This window comes from Monodelphis domestica, chromosome 5 (genome assembly GCF_027887165.1).
Source record: "Monodelphis domestica isolate mMonDom1 chromosome 5, mMonDom1.pri, whole genome shotgun sequence".
NCBI lineage: Eukaryota > Metazoa > Chordata > Mammalia > Didelphimorphia > Didelphidae > Monodelphis > Monodelphis domestica.
The window spans coordinates 285,569,072-285,587,616 of NC_077231.1; the positions used below are offsets into that span (position 1 = coordinate 285,569,072).

Sequence of the window (18,545 nt, forward strand, 5' to 3'; positions counted from 1 at the left end):
GTTTCTATTTATCAACAGAAGAATTAAATCAAAAGGCTTTATTTTACACCAAGTTTTGACTAGAAGGAAAGTGTTCAAATCTTTGTTTTGTCTTTTAAATGCATTTACATTAGTGTCCCAAATAGCTCTACTAATGACAAAAGATACATCAATGCTTCTTAATGAAGACTAGTTCAATACATCAAGAATATGAATTCATTGAATAGAGTACTCCCTTCAAACCTGAAGACTTGCTGTAGCCAAAAAACTGAACACCCAATAGCCTCTCCAAACTCAGTTAATTAAACTGGTCCTCTGGTCATTATCATAATCCATTACTGGGTCTATGATATACAAAATTTTAAGACAAGAATGTCACATTTTATATTGCAGTATAAACGAAATAGATTAAATAGACCACATGTTGGTATGTATTTGTTTTGTCAAAATATATTTAAGGATTCTTACCTACTTACTCAAAAAACTTCAAACTACTTTTCTTAAAAATCACTTTACATCACATTTGCCCTGAAAACAGTAGTAACTCCTTCAAATTTGTCACTGGCATTTGATTCTGACATATATAGTACCATAACTTACAAAACTGAACTTTGATAGCACTAAGCTAGAGGAAAACTTTTCAGGAAAAAAAGGTAGAATCTATATGGGGCTGCCCCACTTCTTTGGTAGTCTCATAAATATCCCAACTATAACTATAGCAATATAAGACATTGAGAGCTGAAGAATCAAATGGAGTCCAAAGGAATGAAAGAACACATCTGCAGTGATCCTTACAAGTCCAAAGAGAATAGCCTGGCAAGTCTACATGTAGCACATATACCCAGAATCATGGTCCTATTTGGTAAGTAATTTTCTAATGTCCAGAAAGACAGGCAACCCAGGAAGACTAACTGCCATGGGCCAGGGTCCAGCCCCACTGGCTGGGTTGGGCAAGTCCATCCTGCCAAAGAGTCACTTTGTGACCTCTTGGTTACCACAAGTGACTCTGTCAAGTGTGTCATGACTTGATGGATCCCAGCAACTAACATACAGGAGATGCAACTTGGGGACTGATAATGTAGCATACATTTTTTAAAATCCCAATTTCATCTTTTAACTATTATAGTAGATTTAACTGTATCTACCTCAAAACTATGAAATTACTTTCCCTATGACTTTTATTTTTATGTGGTGACACGCTTTTCCAACCATTTCTTTGAAAAGTTATAACTACAGCATTTTATTCTTTCATTCTTTAGCCCTTGATTTAAATGCCATTCAACTCAATATTAAATGCAAACTACGTGCAAAGAGCACTGCACTGGGAGGAGTACATGCCAATAATTTCTATCTGTTGGTTAATTAAGCATCTATATTAGCTATTTCATTCCCAGACTTGCTCAGTGTTCTATCTAGCTTCCCTCATTTACCACTATTTAATTCAGGATTGAATGCAGGGTTTTACTGACTTACCAAAGCTTTCACAGTTGTGATCACATAAGCATTAAAAAGGATATACAAATATTTCCTGGGAAGAGGCCTAGAATAAGGAAAATCTCATTCACAACTTTTGAACAAAAATCTCATTAAGTTCTATCATTAGGATGAACATTTCCCCAAAGAATTTCAATTTAGCATTTGCCAATTTATTCTTAAAGCTTCCACTTAACTTCTGCAACAACTTGCAAGATTTCAAAGAAAAGGTAATCATTATGAGCCTGATTTAATTCCCTAGATTCAAATTACCTAATTTAATGAATATTCCCCTTATTCTAGTTCTGTCATGGATTCCCAAACTGTCCAGGTTATTCTGAAATAACCTGGTAAATGAAAGTCAGCTTTAATCAAGGCTGCTTGTCTTTTTTTAAGCCTATATTCTGCATGAAGAAGTGATTTTTATAATTAAGAGTCAAGTACTTTGTGACATCTATATTGAGATAACAGTAATCTACTGGAAAATGACAGCTTTTTTAAAAACCATGATTCTTTTAATAGATCTAAAATTTAAGTCTATCTTCATTAACCACTTTCAAGTATTCAAACTAAATTCTGTATTTTCCCCTCCAAAACACACACATTTATACACCCCCCATAAATGAGCTAACTCTAAATGAAAAAAACATAAATTATATTTAAGTTCCCCCAATTTTTTATTATAATTACACTTTTAAAATATTTTTCATTAAAATATTACATTCCTAAATGTTTTATTAGGAAAAAACTTTTTCTTTTGAAAAAATAGAATCCCAAATTATGAAATATGTTTTAAAAAAATTATACTGTCATACCCCACTCCAAGAGATTTTTAAAATATTTAAAAATTCAAGAGCTAATTTTGTTTCTAACAGAGTCTATGAAACTTTTTGTCTCAATCAATATAACAAAAATGTTAAGTGGTTAATGGCACAGTGGATTTTTATACAGGTAATAAACACTAGGCTATCTGTGCCATTTAGGTGAAACAATGCCATGAGAATTTTAACCCACTGCTTTATTTTAAATCTGACTTCTTAACTTGTAATATTTAACTTAGGTAGAAAAATCAACTGCTTCTAAAGAAATCAATGTGACTGTCTAAAACCATTAAAATTTTTTACTATTTAGGACTTCTACCTTCCCAAATATTGCCCTATAAGGAACTAAAATTGTAATGAGAACAAATTGGTAAGACTTAAACTCTTTTTTCAGAATGGATTTATGAACACTAAGATCTTTAACCATTATCAGTATGAAAACATTATTCATTATCTTAAAATACTCAATTTGACCAACTCAGTTTTTCATGAAATCAAGAACTATGCATTCAATATGAGGTATATAACGTCTGCCACACAAGCTGCTCTTACTAACAGGACAGTAGTCTCACTGGACTCTGCTCAGATTGTAACTGCAATAGTGGGCTCAACTCTCAATGCCACCATTTAAGAATATTCCTAAGAAGGAGCATGCATGTCCAGTGCAGGTCAAGGAGAATCATGAAAGGTTCTTGAATTGAATACATGAAGTAGTTGAAAGATTTGGGATGTTTAAGACTAGAAAAGCCTTAGGAGGGATATGCTATCTGTTTTCCAAATATCTGAATGGCTCTTATGTTGTCAAGAAGCATTTATTTAGCACTTGCATCGTGCCAAGCACTGGGGATACAAAGGCAAAAAGTTCGCAGTCTAATAGTCTGCAGACAATATATTCACAACTAGTAAAAACAAGACATGTACATGATTAACCAGAGATCATCTCAGGGGGAAGGCATTAGTATTAAGGAGGGCTGGGAAGAGATTTTCACAGAATATGGAATGTTAGCAGAGATGTGTAAGAAACCATGGAAGCTACGAGACAGAAATGAGGAGTCAAGTATAAGAAATATGAAAGAGAAATTAAACTCCTTATCTCTCAGGGCAGAAGCAAGAGAAATAGTAAGAGTCCCAGAAATAAACTGACTTGATGTCAAGAAAAACTCCATAGCAGGAGTAGAAACACAGAAGAAAAACATATAATTGATCACATGGTTCAATGGGGGTATATTGGGGATGCTGAGTTTAAATGATCACTATTGCAAATATTAATAATATGAAAACAGGTTTTGAATAATGATGCATTTAAACCCAATGAAATTGTTTGTCGGCTCTGGGAGGAGGGAAAGAGGAGGGTAGGGAAAGGACATGAATCATGTAACCATGGAAAAATACTCTAAATTAATAAAATTTAAAAAAAGAAAAACTCCATAGCAGTTAGCATGAACCAAAAGTAGAATGAATGAATGGGCTGCCTAAGGAAGTGTCACAAGTTCCTCTTAATGAGGTCTTTAAGTAAAATCCTTTCAGATGTCAACTGAACTAGATGGAAACAGAGGTCTTTTACATCTAAAATTCAGTGAATCTATGATTCAATCTTAAAATTATATCACTGACTGTTGTTTTATCTCCAATTGGCTACTTTTATTTATGAAAGAATAAAATAAATATAGGTAGATAGAAGGCTAGCAATGGCATAAAATTACTAATATCTATACTATAAATATCACATTGTAGCACATTACCTTTGTCAAATGCTAACCTATACTTTAAGAAAATTCTCATCATAGCTTTCAAAACACAAGAAATCATCACACTGTGGTGTCCACCAAATTTGAAATATCCTTTTTGTGAATTTCATTTCAAATGGAAATACTGATTCATGATATCAGAAATGTAAAAGTGACTCCAGACATGAAGCAGTAAGGAAGATAAACACAAAAATGAAAAACTCCACACAGTGGAGTTATCCTTCTTTATTTGGGGATAAGAAACTCCCCATGCTCTAAGAAAACATGCGCTGGTAGGAGCTTCCTCACATACCATCTCCCTAGTCTAATGAGATCAAAGTTCAGGCACTATCAAGCATATCCTAGCAAATCTCATAGTTTGTAAAGTTCTATTTCATTGAGTGTTTACTTTCCAACAACTGCTTATGACTTCATGATTCTAATATTTATGAATTTTGAAAATGCTTTCAAAATATCTCTCATGAATTTGAAGTCAATTTGAGTTATTCTATAAAATAAGACATCTTAACCATATACAATCATTCAATTTGCATATCACTGTAGCTTTCCCAAAAAATTTATATTTGTTATTTTATCTTCAGACATAATAGATTTGATGCAAGCATTCCTTTTATATGTATATACAAATTGCAAATTTACCTTCTAAGATATCTAATAAGATTAGTCCTACCTATGGAGAGAGGGGAAGAGGAGAGAGGGAATGAAGAGTGAGAACAGTGAAAGAGGGAGAATCCCAAGACACTTTATTCCATAGGGCAAATTTTATTTTCTTTAGCTATGCTCTAATCCATTACTTTTCTCCTTGCTAATATGTAATACCAGGCATGAAATTTTATAAGGTTATCAGGTACAATAAAGTTCTATGCTAATCATCCAAACATTGTTCTTTTCATACACTGTTTTAAAAAAAAAAGTTTAAATTGTTACTGTTTCCCCTTTCCATACTTTAAAATAGTAACAAAATACAAATTTATAGTCTGACTTTCTGATATACACTCTTAAAAGAGAAATTCAACCTTTTAAATAAAATTTCAGTTAAAAACCCAAAATGGCAGTGTGGGGGGAGGCCTACCTGTTAAAGAATGACAAGCACCCAAAAGAGACTGTGTATCATGCCTAGAAATTAAACAAAGAAGTACTCCTTAGGAATAGCAATAAAACAGAAGACTAAGAATAAAGATTTGTTTTTGCAGTTTAAATGAAGACAAAAACCAAAAGAAAAAAGAATTGCTCTAAAATAAATTATACTAACAATCTTAAATTCATAGATGTAAATTAGTTAAAATAATTATTTTAATTGCAATGATGGTACAAGTGTGAAGAGAAATAGTCTCTAACATCCAAGGTCCAAACCAATAGAGTTTTTGTTTTGAGTCAATACTGTACTATTAGCATATGCTTCAGGACACATCAACAAAACGTAAGGGCTTTGTTGGTTCGAGTAGATAGACTGATGTATAGACTACTGAAAGCATTTGTGGCCATTTTCTACATTAGTACCCTACCAACCATTATGTTCCAAAATATAGTCTCAGGTATAAAGACAGGTAACTGTAACTGGGTTAAAACAGACCACAATTATGTTAAACAGCTTTTAAAAGATTCTCACAATTTAAATTATAACAACTTAGTTTTAGAAATGGAAATAGTCCTATAAGACAAATCAATTCAATGCTGAGAATGTAGAAAATGAGTCTCGAGTTTATGACTTGTTCATTCAGTTAGTCATAACTGCAACTAAGTTTCAAACCTTGATCCTATGACTACAAATTTAGTCTCAAAATAAGATCCCTTTGGCCTCTTTCAACCATTACAACCAACACTTGAGGTTAATTCAAGCAGGTACAAACTTTTTTTTTGATGTTACTTTTCTCCACTGGCTGTCCACCTTTACTTTACTGAATTTCGAGGTATAAGGTGGGGAGGGGGGTGGGGGGTGGGGGAGACTGATGCTCATTGTGATTTGCTAAGGTTACACATGGTGGTATGATGGTAGAGGAACCAAGATTCAAACCCAGATCTTCTGAGTAAAAATCCAGTCACAACAAGGTACTTCCAATTGAGTTTGACTACTTTTTAGTACCTCAGAAGGTACTGAAGGTTTGAACATATTCTTTGCCGTAAGGGTTAATATGTGCAAACCTATATCATTAATTCAGCTACTTTAAGCAGATGTGAAAAACAAAACTAGTTGTGGTGGAAAGAGAAAACTCCAAGTGCTGTAGTTTTTAACTATAAATTTCACTTATCCATACAACCTTTTGCCCAAATTAGTGAGACTATACTTCTCTTGAGGAATTAAAATTGAACTATCCTATTTGAAAAGCCGAGAACTTCAAGTTTATCTTCAACCTGAAAATTTGACTTCAATTTTATGTTTTTCAGGGGATTTTTAGGCCCATAAAATGATTGTTTAAAAAAAATAACATGAGAGCAGTTTTCACTATCATAGATTATAATCCTGAATAGATTTTCATTAATTTCAAAATTGTCATGATTAAGCATTACTAATACACATAAAAGTCCCTGCTCATGGAGAGATATTTGCTACTTTACCTCATTTGAATAAGGAAAGCAATAATTTCCAGGAACTGGAGTAGCTCTCTGATATACTGCTGCCTTTCTCTCCAATGCTATTTCTCAGTCCTCCTACCCTCCTTTTCCTTTTTTCATTATCCTTTATTTCCTGTTTTCCACTTTATGTTAAAATACTTAATTTACAACATTAAACACACACTTGAAACATTCATTGTTAATATGCTATACTTGTCTATCATTATGACTTCAAAAGCATTTTAAGATTAGATTCCGTTTTGCATTTTTATTTTAACCCCTACTCTCTGGTTTAGTAACAACTCTAGGACAGAAGGGTAAAAGGGGTTAAGTGACTTGCCCAGTCAGGGTCATATACACAGCTCGTATCTGAGTCCATATTTGAACTCAGGACTTTCCCAGCGTCCTGCTGTATCCCCTAAACCACCTAGCTGCCCTTAAACACTTGAAATATTTATTGTCAATGTGCTATACTTATCTATCATTACGTTTTTTAAATACGTTAAGATTAGATTATATGTTGATTTTTATTTTGCTATTCTAAGTCTCTTAAGAATACGAAGCTAGTTTATGTAGCTGAGTATTAGTCGACCAAGCAATAGATTCTCAGCTCTGGTTAAACTGCTAAACATATGAGAACTGACAAAATGAATCTTTAATCCTCCAATTACACTGTTTTCCATTTATGAATGTGAATCCTAATTCACTTTTTCAAAAAGCATACTAGTAACAAACTTTAGAAAATTCAAGTGTAGTTTCCTGAAACTAACTTCAAACCTGGAAATCTGTCAAATAAAAAAAAAGGGGGGGAAAGTATAAAAAGAGATGAAAATGTTAAATATTAAGTCACTGAAGAAAACACTTGAAAACTTTTACTGTTTTGTGCAATGTATGTATGCTCTAATAATTTCCCCCAAGCACTTTAGCGTGAAGAAAGCAAGTACCGAGTAAAGATTATCCCGGGGATGCTGGAGACATTAAAAACCATCATACTTTATTTTAAACAATCCCGCCAAAGCCTTGGGAGAGATTGCTACACTTTTTTTTTTTTTTAATATTAGAATGAAACTATGAATTCACAAAGGAAAGAGAGGATGCACCTGGGAGTTCAGTGGTCTCCCCCTGGAGAAAGCAGGGCGAGGGGATAAGAAGTATAAAAAGAATAACTTCCCATTCCAACTCAGATAACTAGGCAAGCATTATCTTAAATCAATTAAACAACTGCATTAATCAACATCTATCCCTCTCTCTCACACCCAAAGCCCTGGAGGAGGTTTAAGAGAAAAACTCAGTTGAAGCAGCAGCGCTCTGCATGCTGTAGGCGGCAAGGGGAGCTGCAGATCCTGGGAAGGGAAGCCTCGGCCGTGGCCCCGCGCGGAGTTCCCGGGCGGAGGAGGGGAGCGGCTTTACCTGGGCAGGGCACCGAGAGGCTCTCCACGCTCCGCGCTCCTCGCTCGCCCGGCCGGGAGCCTTCTCCTGCTGCTGCCGCCGCCGCCGCCGAACCCAGAGGGTGGCTGAGGCGCCCGCCTTGCTCCCCAGCCCAGCCTAGCTCAGCCCCCTCTTCACTTCCTGCTCCCAGCCGCCGGGGGCCTGCCGCGGCCGCCGCGCTCTCCGCCCCCTCCGCCTCCTTCTCTAGCTGCCTCTCAGAGGCTCGCTCTGGAGGCCGCCATCTTCGCTCCGGCTCCGGGCGACCGCACTCGCTGCGCTTGCGTGGCCGCCGCCCGAGGCAGTCACGAGGTCGAATCAGCTGATTTCTACGCGACCAGCCCTTCTACTCCTCTGGTCACACTCCGCCCCGCCCCCCTCCCTGACCAACCCGAGGTTTGAGCCCAAGAGCTTCATCCCCGCCCCCTACATGCCTTCCGCGACTCATTTCTCCGCCCCGTCCAGGCCTGGAACCCACCCATGCCCAGCAGTGTCAGCCCGGTCTCTGAGGGCGCATGCGTGGGAACTGAGGAGGGGGCGGAGCAGAAAAAAGAGAGAGGGGAAGGATTGCCAAGGTCCAGGCGGCACGAGGGGCGACTCGCCCCGCCTCCGAAGGCGCATGCTTGTAGCCTTCGAATGGGTGGAGCATAAGAGGGAAATGAGAGGAGGGAGAGTGTCCAGGGAGCACGAGGCTCCCGAGTGCGCATGCCTGAGGCACAGGAGGGGGCGGGACAAAAGAAAAGGAAGAGTCCGAGTTCGAGCAGCACGTGGGGCGACACGCCCCTGCCTTCCCTGAACTGGGTGGGGCTCTTGGAGAAAAAAAAACTGGAAAGATGTGGAGTCGACTGCCCCTCACCCTTGGCTCCCTCCGTCTCTCTAGTTTGGCAGAAACAGAAATAAATTAAGAATGAGGTTGCAGCCCCTCTGTTTAAGATGTCAGAGGGCACGGAGGGGACCTCGGACCTCTGGATTTCGCTCTGGGCTTAGGGTTAACTTTGGACAAGTGTTTGGGAAGCAGGAATGCTTGGCGAGAGTAATAGGATCGTAGATCCAGAGTTGGAAGGAAATTCTGGGGCCAGACAATCCAACACCCCCTTTTTACAGGTGAAGAAACTAAGGCCGAGATGAAGGGACTTGCCCACGGTGATACGAATAGTGGCTAAAGCAGGATTTGACCTCGGGTATCCCAAGCCTAATGTTCTATCATCCCCTTAGCCATCTAGTTACCCAGAGAAGAAGGAATAGGTGTAAATTTGGGGGCTTTTTCTGGTGAAACTTAAGACAAGTCAACCCTTCTTGATTTGTTGTTGGAGACAGGAGATAGACTAATAGTAGAGCTGTCAGGAACAGTGTCTCCCAGCATCACTCTTCACCTAAGGACCACAGATTTCTTTATCATGTTAAGATGAATACTAGTTGTAAGCCATCAGGTCAAGTGGCCAATCAGATTACGAAGGTGTGGACATTCTGATAAAAAGGCTTTAACACAGCTCAGAGCAGATCAGATTTGGAAGCTGAAAGAATTTTTATAGTTGAACCTGTATTGGAACTTGGGTCCTCAAATTTCAAATCCAGAGCTGGTTTGGATATGCTGACATATTCCTTTTGCTCTGACTAAACTGTCATACATTTGACATGCACCTCTACTGTTTAACTACTGATGTTTTTAAAAAGCTCTGGCCATGGATATAACATACTCAGAACAACAAAAGAGAAACGCTGTTCAAATTTTGTAAAAAAATTTTTTTTTGTTTTTTACATCTTGGATTTTGTAAGCAATAGTCTGATTTGTATTATCAAATCTGATAAAGTATGCAAAGTGCATTTTAAACTATGAGGCCATATAAATTTAAATTATCACTTGTTTATGTTATTTATGTACATAGGGTTATAAAGCTATAACTGGAAAAAAGTGAGGACAATCTAATCCAGTCCCTTCATTTTATAGATAAGGAATCTGAGATCGAGTGATGTTGACTCACCAGAAATCAAGTTAGAATTTGAATACAAGTTCTCTCTGACATTAATCCTCTCTTCTCTGCATCATACTGCAACCTCCTTATTTGAGGAAACTGAGGTCCAGAGAGGCTAATTCACTTGCTCAATATTACACAGGTAGGCCTACATTACAAGGCCTACATTGGTAGGCCTTGAACTCAGGTCCTCTACTTTCCAATGCAACATTCTTTCTCTTGTGCTGTGAGAAATGAATGAAAAGAGATGAAAAACTGAATGATGAATACAAAATTGGGAAAGGTCATTCTGACTTCAGATCCAGTTCGCTTTCTACTCAGCTCTGCTCCCTCCTTATGTCTTGTCTCTTTTTTTAAGAACTACCTCTTGCAGGGCAGCTGGATGACTCGGTGGATTGAAAATCAGGCCTAGAGACAGAGGTCCCAGATGTGAATCTTAAAATTTCTCAGACTCTACCTTGGAACATTATCTTAAGGTTATTGTTAAGGTTATTTCCCATTTAAACAATGGAGGTACTTGATCAGGAATGCATTGGGAACTTTAAAATTACTCCACCCATACTTAGGCATACTTTAGGGGAAAATAAAGTTGTAAAACTCCTTAGTGAACAATGAAAGTACTTAACTCATACTTATAGTGAGGCAAAAGCCCTTAAGCTAAGTCTGTTTTTAGATCTAATACAAAAGGGGGCTAAGTACCTATTAAGGTCAAATTAATCACTAAAAGGTCAGGCAACTTGCAAGGGACAAGTTTAACAAACTAAAAACTAAGAATGGGCTGTCCTAGGAAAAGCGTCTACTATGATTGGTAGATGTGAAAATTTAGGGGAGGTGACACGAGAAAGTTCTGTTTAAAAGGAGCTGTCTGAATCAGTTCAAGTGTAAAAAATAGACTCGAATACAGGACTACAATCCCCACGAGTCTTTGCTCCACTTCCCCAGAATGCTTTGTAATCTCACCTGGGCCGAGATGGAGAAGGTATTTAAGCTGATTCAAAGGCTTTTGAGGGCTCTCTCTTGGACTTCCTTTTGGGGCAGATGTGGCTCTTTCCATAATGTAGGTGAGGTTGTATCTAGGCCTCTCTGTGGCCTGGACACGTGTTTTCTTATCCTGTATTTTCTTTAATCCTTAATCTTCAATAAACCTCTAAAAAATATAATACTCCTTGCAGAGAAACTAATTTCTACCTGCCTCAGTCTCCCCAATATTCCCTAATTTTAATCTTTACACAAGGTAGTTTGAGTTAGTTCAGCTTTGGTAGCTGATTTGGAGGTCAGGAGTCAGAGGAGGCTGCTGGGTCTCTGAACACTAGAATTTTGCTTGGAAAGATCTTGTGGTGAGTGATTAAAGACTGACTTAGTCTTTCTCTTATAGAGAAAGGCCTAGGCCCTAGCCTTTTCCTACTATTTCCTCTTACTCTGTCTCTTTCCCTTTCCTTAATTCGTTCATTTATATTAATTAAAATCTCCATAAAACCCAGCTGACTTGGGTATTTCATATTTGGGAATTTTTCCCATGGCGACCACTTATTTTTGATATAAAATCAAGATGCTAAAAATTATCTTTACAGTTTGGGCAATTCACAGTCTTGAAACCCATATTTTTGCAGTCACACAGACTTCCTCAGATCTGGCCTCAGACACTTCCCAGCTGTGTGACCCTGGGCAAGTCACTTAACCCCCATTGCCTAGCCCTTACTGTTCTTCTGCCTTGGAACTAATAAACAGTATTGATTCTAAGATGAAAGGTAAGGAATTTTAGGGGGAAAAGAATGATCAATGCTAGCTTATCAAATGGTTTGGCTGTGGATTTCAAGAAGTCAGTTATAAAAAGAAGCACCTTAACTGAAGTACTTAGTTCTTTCTACAGCTATATTTCACCTTCTACTCAATATCACCTGACCCTGCTGCTCTAGTTGACTTTTCTTCTGTTGACCTTGAAAAACAGAACTACTAAAATAGTCAGAAAAACCAAGTCTTTAATCAGGAAAGATATAAGTCCAATGATCAGTGGCTATCACCCTGGGGATCTAGTGAGGCATTCTTGGGAGAATGCATTCACTGGGCAAGATGATTTTCCAAAGAACAATAGAACTTGGGGAACTTAGATATCATTTGGGGAACTAAGGACAGGGAAGTATGATTGATTGGCATTACCATGGCTACAAGGAAATGAGAAGTCCAAGACAGGATTATCAAGGAGAGGCTGATGCTTTACAAAGGATATAAAAGGGAAGGTCTATCTTAAAGTCTATAGTTCAGTCTGAAATGTGTGAGTCTGGAACTTTGTTTGGGGTAAATTCTCAAGGGACAGTGGCAGACTTGGGGTCTTCAGATTTCAAGTTGACACTCCATCAAACCATATATTGGGGATTTTGTCTCCTCTCAAAATAAGTGTTTGCTCCATCCATCTGTCCCAGTAAATATCAGTCCTTCTTAAGGAGTTTAGGTCTAAGTCCGTTTCATTGACTTTTATTGCAAGACTCATTTAAAATATTTCTACATTAAGTAAAAGTTAAGAACCTCAAAGACGTATAGGTGGGTTTGTAGTTGGACAACCAGTTCAGGGAAAAGAAAGCTCCATTTGGAGTCAAAGAACTTGGGTTTGAATCTGTAATATTTATTGAGAAAGGAAATAGGATTGGAAAAAAGGGGGATAATGGGAGGTTTGTATGGGGTATGGAGGAGTTGAGGGGAGAGTCTTGTTTCCTTTCCACAAATCCTGGTAATCCTGAGCTCAATTCCTTTATCTGTAAAAGGAGGGAAATAGACTAGATCTAATATCTCTTCTAGTTCTAACACCATGATCCGATTACCAAAACAAGTGCCATGCAGGATGAGAAGGAACAGATGAAGAGCCATTTGCACCACTGAAGGAATTTGATGAGATCACAGATCCATTAAAGCATGTAAAAATGATTAAAATAACTTGCTGAAGCAGCTGGATGACACAGTAGAGAGCAAGTTGTGCCCAGAGTTGGGAAGATCTGGGTTCTAATATGATCTATCCCTCTAATGAAGAGGAAATTAAGGCAATCATTAAAAACTATTTTGCCCAATTATATGGCAATAAATATAGCAATCTGGGTGTTATAGATGAATATTTACAAAAATATAAATTGCCTAGATTAACAGAAGAATAAATAGAATACCTAAATTACCCCATATGAGAAAAAGAGGGGGCAGCTGAGTGGCTCAGTAGATTGAGAGCCAGGCCAAGAGATGGGAGGTCCTGGGTTTAAATTTGGCCTCAGATACTTCCCAGCTGTGTGACCCTGGGCAAGTCACTTAACACCCATTGCCTAGCCCTTATCACTCTTCTGCCTAGACAGAAGGTAAGGGTTTAAGAAAAAGAAAGAAAAAAGAAATTGAATAAGCCATCAAAGAACTCCCTAAGAAAAAATCCCCAGGACCAGATGGATTCACAGATTAATTCTATCAAACATTCAAAGAACAACTATTCCCAATACTATATGAACTATTTGACAGAATCAGCAAAGAAGGAACTCTACCAAATTCCTTTTATGACACAAATATTGTACTGATTCCAAAGCCAGGTAGGTCAAAAACAGAGAAAGAAAACCATAGACCAATCTCCCTAATGAACATAGATGCAAAGATCTTAAATAGAATACTAGCAAAAAGATTCTAGCAAGTGATCATGAGGGCTATTCATTATGATCAGGTGGGATTTATTCCAGGAATGCAAGGATGGTTCAATATTAGAAAAACCATCCACATAATTGACCACATCAACAAGCAAACCAACAAAAATCACATGATTATCTCAATAGATGCAGAAAAAGCCTTTGATAAAATACAACACCCATTCCTATTGAAAACACTAGAAAGTATAGGAATAGGAGGGTCGTTCCTAAAAATAATAAACAGTATATATCTAAAACCATCAGCAAATATCATCTGCAATGGGGATAAACTAGAAACCTTCCCAATAAAATGAGGAGTCAAACAAGGATGCCCATTATCACCTCTATTATTTAACATTGTACTAAAATCACTAGCAGCAATTAGAGAAGAAAAAGAAATTGAAGATATTAAAATGGGCAAGGAGGAGACCAAGCTATCACTCTTTGTAGATGATATGATGTTTTACTTAAAGAATTCTAGAGAATCCACCAAAAAGCTAGTGGAAATAATCAACAACTTTAGCAAAGTTGCAGGATACAAAATAAACCCACATAAGCCATCAGCATTTCTATATATTTCCAACACAGCTCAGCAGCAAGAGTTAAAAAGAGAAATTCCACTTAAAAAGGGATGGAAGGGCCGGGAAAGGAGATTTTTCCAATGAGCTAAAGAACTTGGGGTCTTATATACCTTTTGGGGAATATAGGGCAGCAAAGTTCAACTGATTGGCTTTACAATGGACACTAGGGAAGGAGGAGTCCAGCCTCTCTGGCTGGATTTACCAGTGAGAGGCTGGTGCTTTACAATGGATACAAGGAAAAGATTATTCTAGCCAGGGACTGAACCACCTGGGAAAGGCCTCTGATAGAATGGGAGAAACTGCTTAGACAAAAAGGTACTTGAGATTTGATTATGTCTACTAATTCTATCTAAACTGAGATTACTGGGGACTTTAAGGTTTATTGTTCAGTCTAAGACTAGATCAGTCTGGGACTTCCCTTAAGACAAGCTCCCAAAGGACAGGGGCAAACTTGGGGGTTCCATAGACACAGATGACAAATCTCAGACACTTCCTAACTGTGTGACCCTAGGCAAGTCACTTAACTCCAGTTGGTTGCCTAGCCCTTATCCTTCCATCTTACAGTTGTCATTAGGATAGAATGTAAGAGTTAAAAAGAAAAGAAAAGAAAAGAAAAGAAAGAATTATATATTCTTCCTCCTCAATTTTTGCAAAATTTAAAGTCAATGTTTATGTAAATTATATCAGACTTCTCTCTTTTGAGATCTCATCAGAATCCAGTCGGAACACTTGACTTTGATTTTAATTTTGCTGGAGAGTATTATGGAAAGAATACTAAAGAAAGAGTTATAGACTCTTTTTCTTTGCTTCAAACTATCCCTTAGTTCTACAAATTCTGTGGTATTTATTTTAGCTTGTTCTATTCAGAAAGAAATAAATGCTGGTCTGGCTTATCCTTGACCTGATCTTTCTTCCCCTGAACACTTGTAGTCTGTGAGGAAAGGGCAGTTCCTCAAGGAGAGAGGACGGGGGAGAACAGAAGAGAGAGGAAGGAAGTTGAAGAAAGATTAGTTATGCTGCAAATATGATACACTCCACTTGCTACATTACTGTAACTTCCTACTGACTTCTATGTAAACTTACGGCAAGACTGATCTCCTCTTCAAGTCTTCATTTCCTCACCTATAAAATGGGAGTTGAACAAAATAATCTAATGTTCCTCCCAGTTTATTCTTGTGCAAAGTAAGGAGAATTATTGGAGTCATAAAAACTGAGTAAGAAGAGACCTCTGAGACAATCTAGTACTATCCATATCTAAATAGGAATCCCTTCAACAATAGATCAACAAAGAAGTCTTATAGCCTGTGCTTGACTACTTCCACCAATGGGGATCCCATTAGTTCCAGAGAGAGAGAGAGAGAGAGAGAGTTCATTTAATTTGTAAACATAATCATTAGGAACTTTTCTGGTAAATCTTGAGCCTATTCCTACAATTTCCAGTTGACTCCTAATCCTGCCCTCTAGATCCAGGACAGAATCAAGTATCAAGTATCCTGAATAGGAGTGATAGAAATACTCAAACCTTAATCACTCTTTTTGTCTTAGAAATTTCCCCCATGTATCTTAGGCTACTCCCTGGTACCTCAACCTCTGGCTACAGCCTCTTTCCCAGGCCTGCTTGTAAACAGTCAGTGTGTGTTTTCTGTCCTTAATTCCCTAAAAGGTATATAAGATCCCAAGTTCTATTGCTTTTTGGCAGTGCATTCTCCCAGAGACACTGTTCCCAGAGTCCCAGAGTTTTGACTCTGTGTGGTATTTAGCGCTTGGCTCTGTGTGGCAGTTGAGTATTAAGAACTTGTCTCTTATCCTGATTAAAGATTTGGTTTTTCTGACCTTTTTAGTGGTTCTGTGTTTTCCAAATCAACAATGGTGAAGCAATACTATTGTGCTGTAAGGAATGATGAACCACTTGATTTCTTTAGGAACTAGAAAGACCTTCATGAACTGATGCAGAGTGAAATGAGCAGAACCAGGAGAACATTGTACAGAGAAACTGAAACATTGTGGAATGAATGATCAAATGAAATAGGCTTTGCTACTAATAGCAACGTAATGATCTAGGACAATTCTGAGAAAGAATGCTCTCTATACATTAGAGAAAGAACTGTTGGAGTAGAATATACAGAAGAAAACATGATTTATCACTTGTTCATATGGGCATATGATTTGGGGTTTTGGTCTTAAAAAGATTATTACAAATATGAATAATATGAAAATAGGTTTTGAGTGATAACACACATATAATCCAGTGAAATTGCTTGTCAACTTTGGGAGGGGGAAGGGAAGAGGGGTGGGAGACTCCATGAGTCATGTAACCATGGGAAAAAAATTAAATTAAAAAACTAAAATAGCATGCCCAGAAACGAATATAGTGGTTCAGATGTGATCTGAGCTAGAGAAAATACTTTAAGACTATTCCTGTTTGAATATTCTGCATCCTAAAATGGCATTAGGTCCTTTAGTTATCATGTCACAAAGTTTGTTTTTAAGTTTGCAGGCCACAAAAAACCCAAGATCTTTTTTTCATATTCAATGTTTTTCAATTTGTGCTTCTCCGTCCTGTACTTAAGCAGTTAATTTTTTTTTAACCAAAGCTAAGGATTTATATTTATCCCTATTATAGCTAATCATTATACTTAGCTCATCATTCTAGCCTATCAAGAAATTTTCTATTCCAACTTTGTTGTCAAACATTTTAGCTGTCCTTCTCAACTTTAAATCATCTGCATGTCATCCATGCCTTCATTCAGTTATTGATTTTTTTTAATAGCTGGAAAGAATAGTGCCTAATGTTTCTCCCAGTTTATTCTTGGGCAGAGAAGGGGGAATTACTGATGTCACAAAAACTGAGTGAGAAGAGACCTATCTCTGAGACTATCTATATCTATATCTATATCTATATCTGTATCTATATCTATATCTGTATCTGTAGCTGTATCTGTATCTGTATCTATATCTATATCTATTATCTGAGCCTTATCTATATCTAAAGAGGAGAGATCTCTGGAGCATTCTACCAAAGACTTTGGTCCAAGTGAATGTTGTATAAGTAATATGACTATCCTTGCAGTTAAGTAATTTAGGCACTTCTGAATAACTGTCTTGAAATCTGAGTCAAACCTGTTCATGCAAAAAAAAGTATTTGTCATATGCCTTTCTGAAATCCAGCTGTACTATATCTATGATATGTTGTTGACTTTTTTGATCTAGAAATTCTGTTCAATAAGGCAGCATGTTTAGTTTTCTTTACTTGTTCTTAATGAACCCATCTTGGCTCTTAATGATCTCAATTTCTATTTATAAATGCTCACAAACTTTCATTTTAACAACACCTTCTAAAATTTTGTTAGGAATCAAAGTCAGTATTACCAGTCTATCATCTGAAGGCTCTACCCTCTTCTTCTTCTTCTTCTTCCTTTTTTTTTTTTTTTGGAACACTGGGTCAATAGTTGGCCTTCTCCAGATCTGTGTCACATTTCCCATTCCCCATGCTTTTGTCATAAAATACTAACAACAAATAATCCAGACATTACTACTGCCATTTTCCTTGGACTGCCATAAGATGTAGTTCATCTTGCCCTAGTAACTTGAATTCATTAAAGAAAACTAGCCTGTTTTGAACTATATTCTTCTTAATATTGAATATTGACTCCCTAAAATCTGTTTTTGTTCTGTCTTTTCCAGTCTAAAGGACCATTCTCCTTGGTAGGAAAAAAACAAATAAAATCAGTCAAATAGTTGTTTTCCCTCCCTTTTCTTTATCATCCATCTACCCTGAACAGAGGTTGTAACCCTTCTTTAGGCATTCCATTTCTTATAATTTAAAACATCCCTTTTTTGGTTATCTTTAACTTCTTTTATAGGATCATACCAAACTTCTGTAATCATCCTCTTTTGCCTATTTTTGTTTGTCATTTCTGGACATCTTTAAAAATTTCCCTGTGCATCTATATCACACTCTCTTTAGGCAATTTCCTTTTTTCTTCTTCATTTAAATGATTTCCTTTTCTTAAGAGCTTTTTCTCCTGAACTTATTTCTTCTGTAGGATTTTAGTTCAAAAGATTGAATGTGTTCTTTCTCTTATCCTTTTGGAATCTGTTTTCTTAAAATCTAGGCAATGTCCAGCTTTTCTCTCTTCTCACAAATCCCAAAGTCACTTCCCTGAAATGTTACCCCTAGTAACCAGTTTCTCCTTTTTAATACAGAGTAGAATTCATTCTTGTTGACTTTTCTGAAGATAAAATAATCATTAAGGCAGATCATGAAATTATTAGTTGCAAAGAAATTCGCCAGGCTATAGGTAAGAGTACACATTTTATGTTCCATTGTACATACCACTAAAAT

General features: G+C 37.1%; 1 protein-coding gene across 7 annotated transcripts in view; it reads right to left on the reverse strand.

The window, feature by feature from the left end:
- DNAJC13 (DnaJ heat shock protein family (Hsp40) member C13) overlaps positions 1-8,325 on the reverse strand; it is a 117,354-nt gene extending 109,029 nt beyond the window's left edge. Inside the window, exons 1-3 of one of the 7 annotated variants that reach the window (XM_056800236.1) lie at positions 7,985-8,268; positions 5,094-5,137; positions 1,453-1,519 (exon numbers count right to left, since the gene is read on the reverse strand). The gene's annotated coding sequence lies outside the window, so the exon portion shown is untranslated. Of the gene's footprint in view, positions 1-1,452; positions 1,520-5,093; positions 5,138-7,984 lie in introns of all 7 variants that reach the window. The other 6 variants (XR_001625255.2, XR_008912467.1, XM_016426431.2 and 3 more) reach the window with 6 other exon arrangements.
- Positions 8,326-18,545: the final 10,220 nt, after the last annotated feature.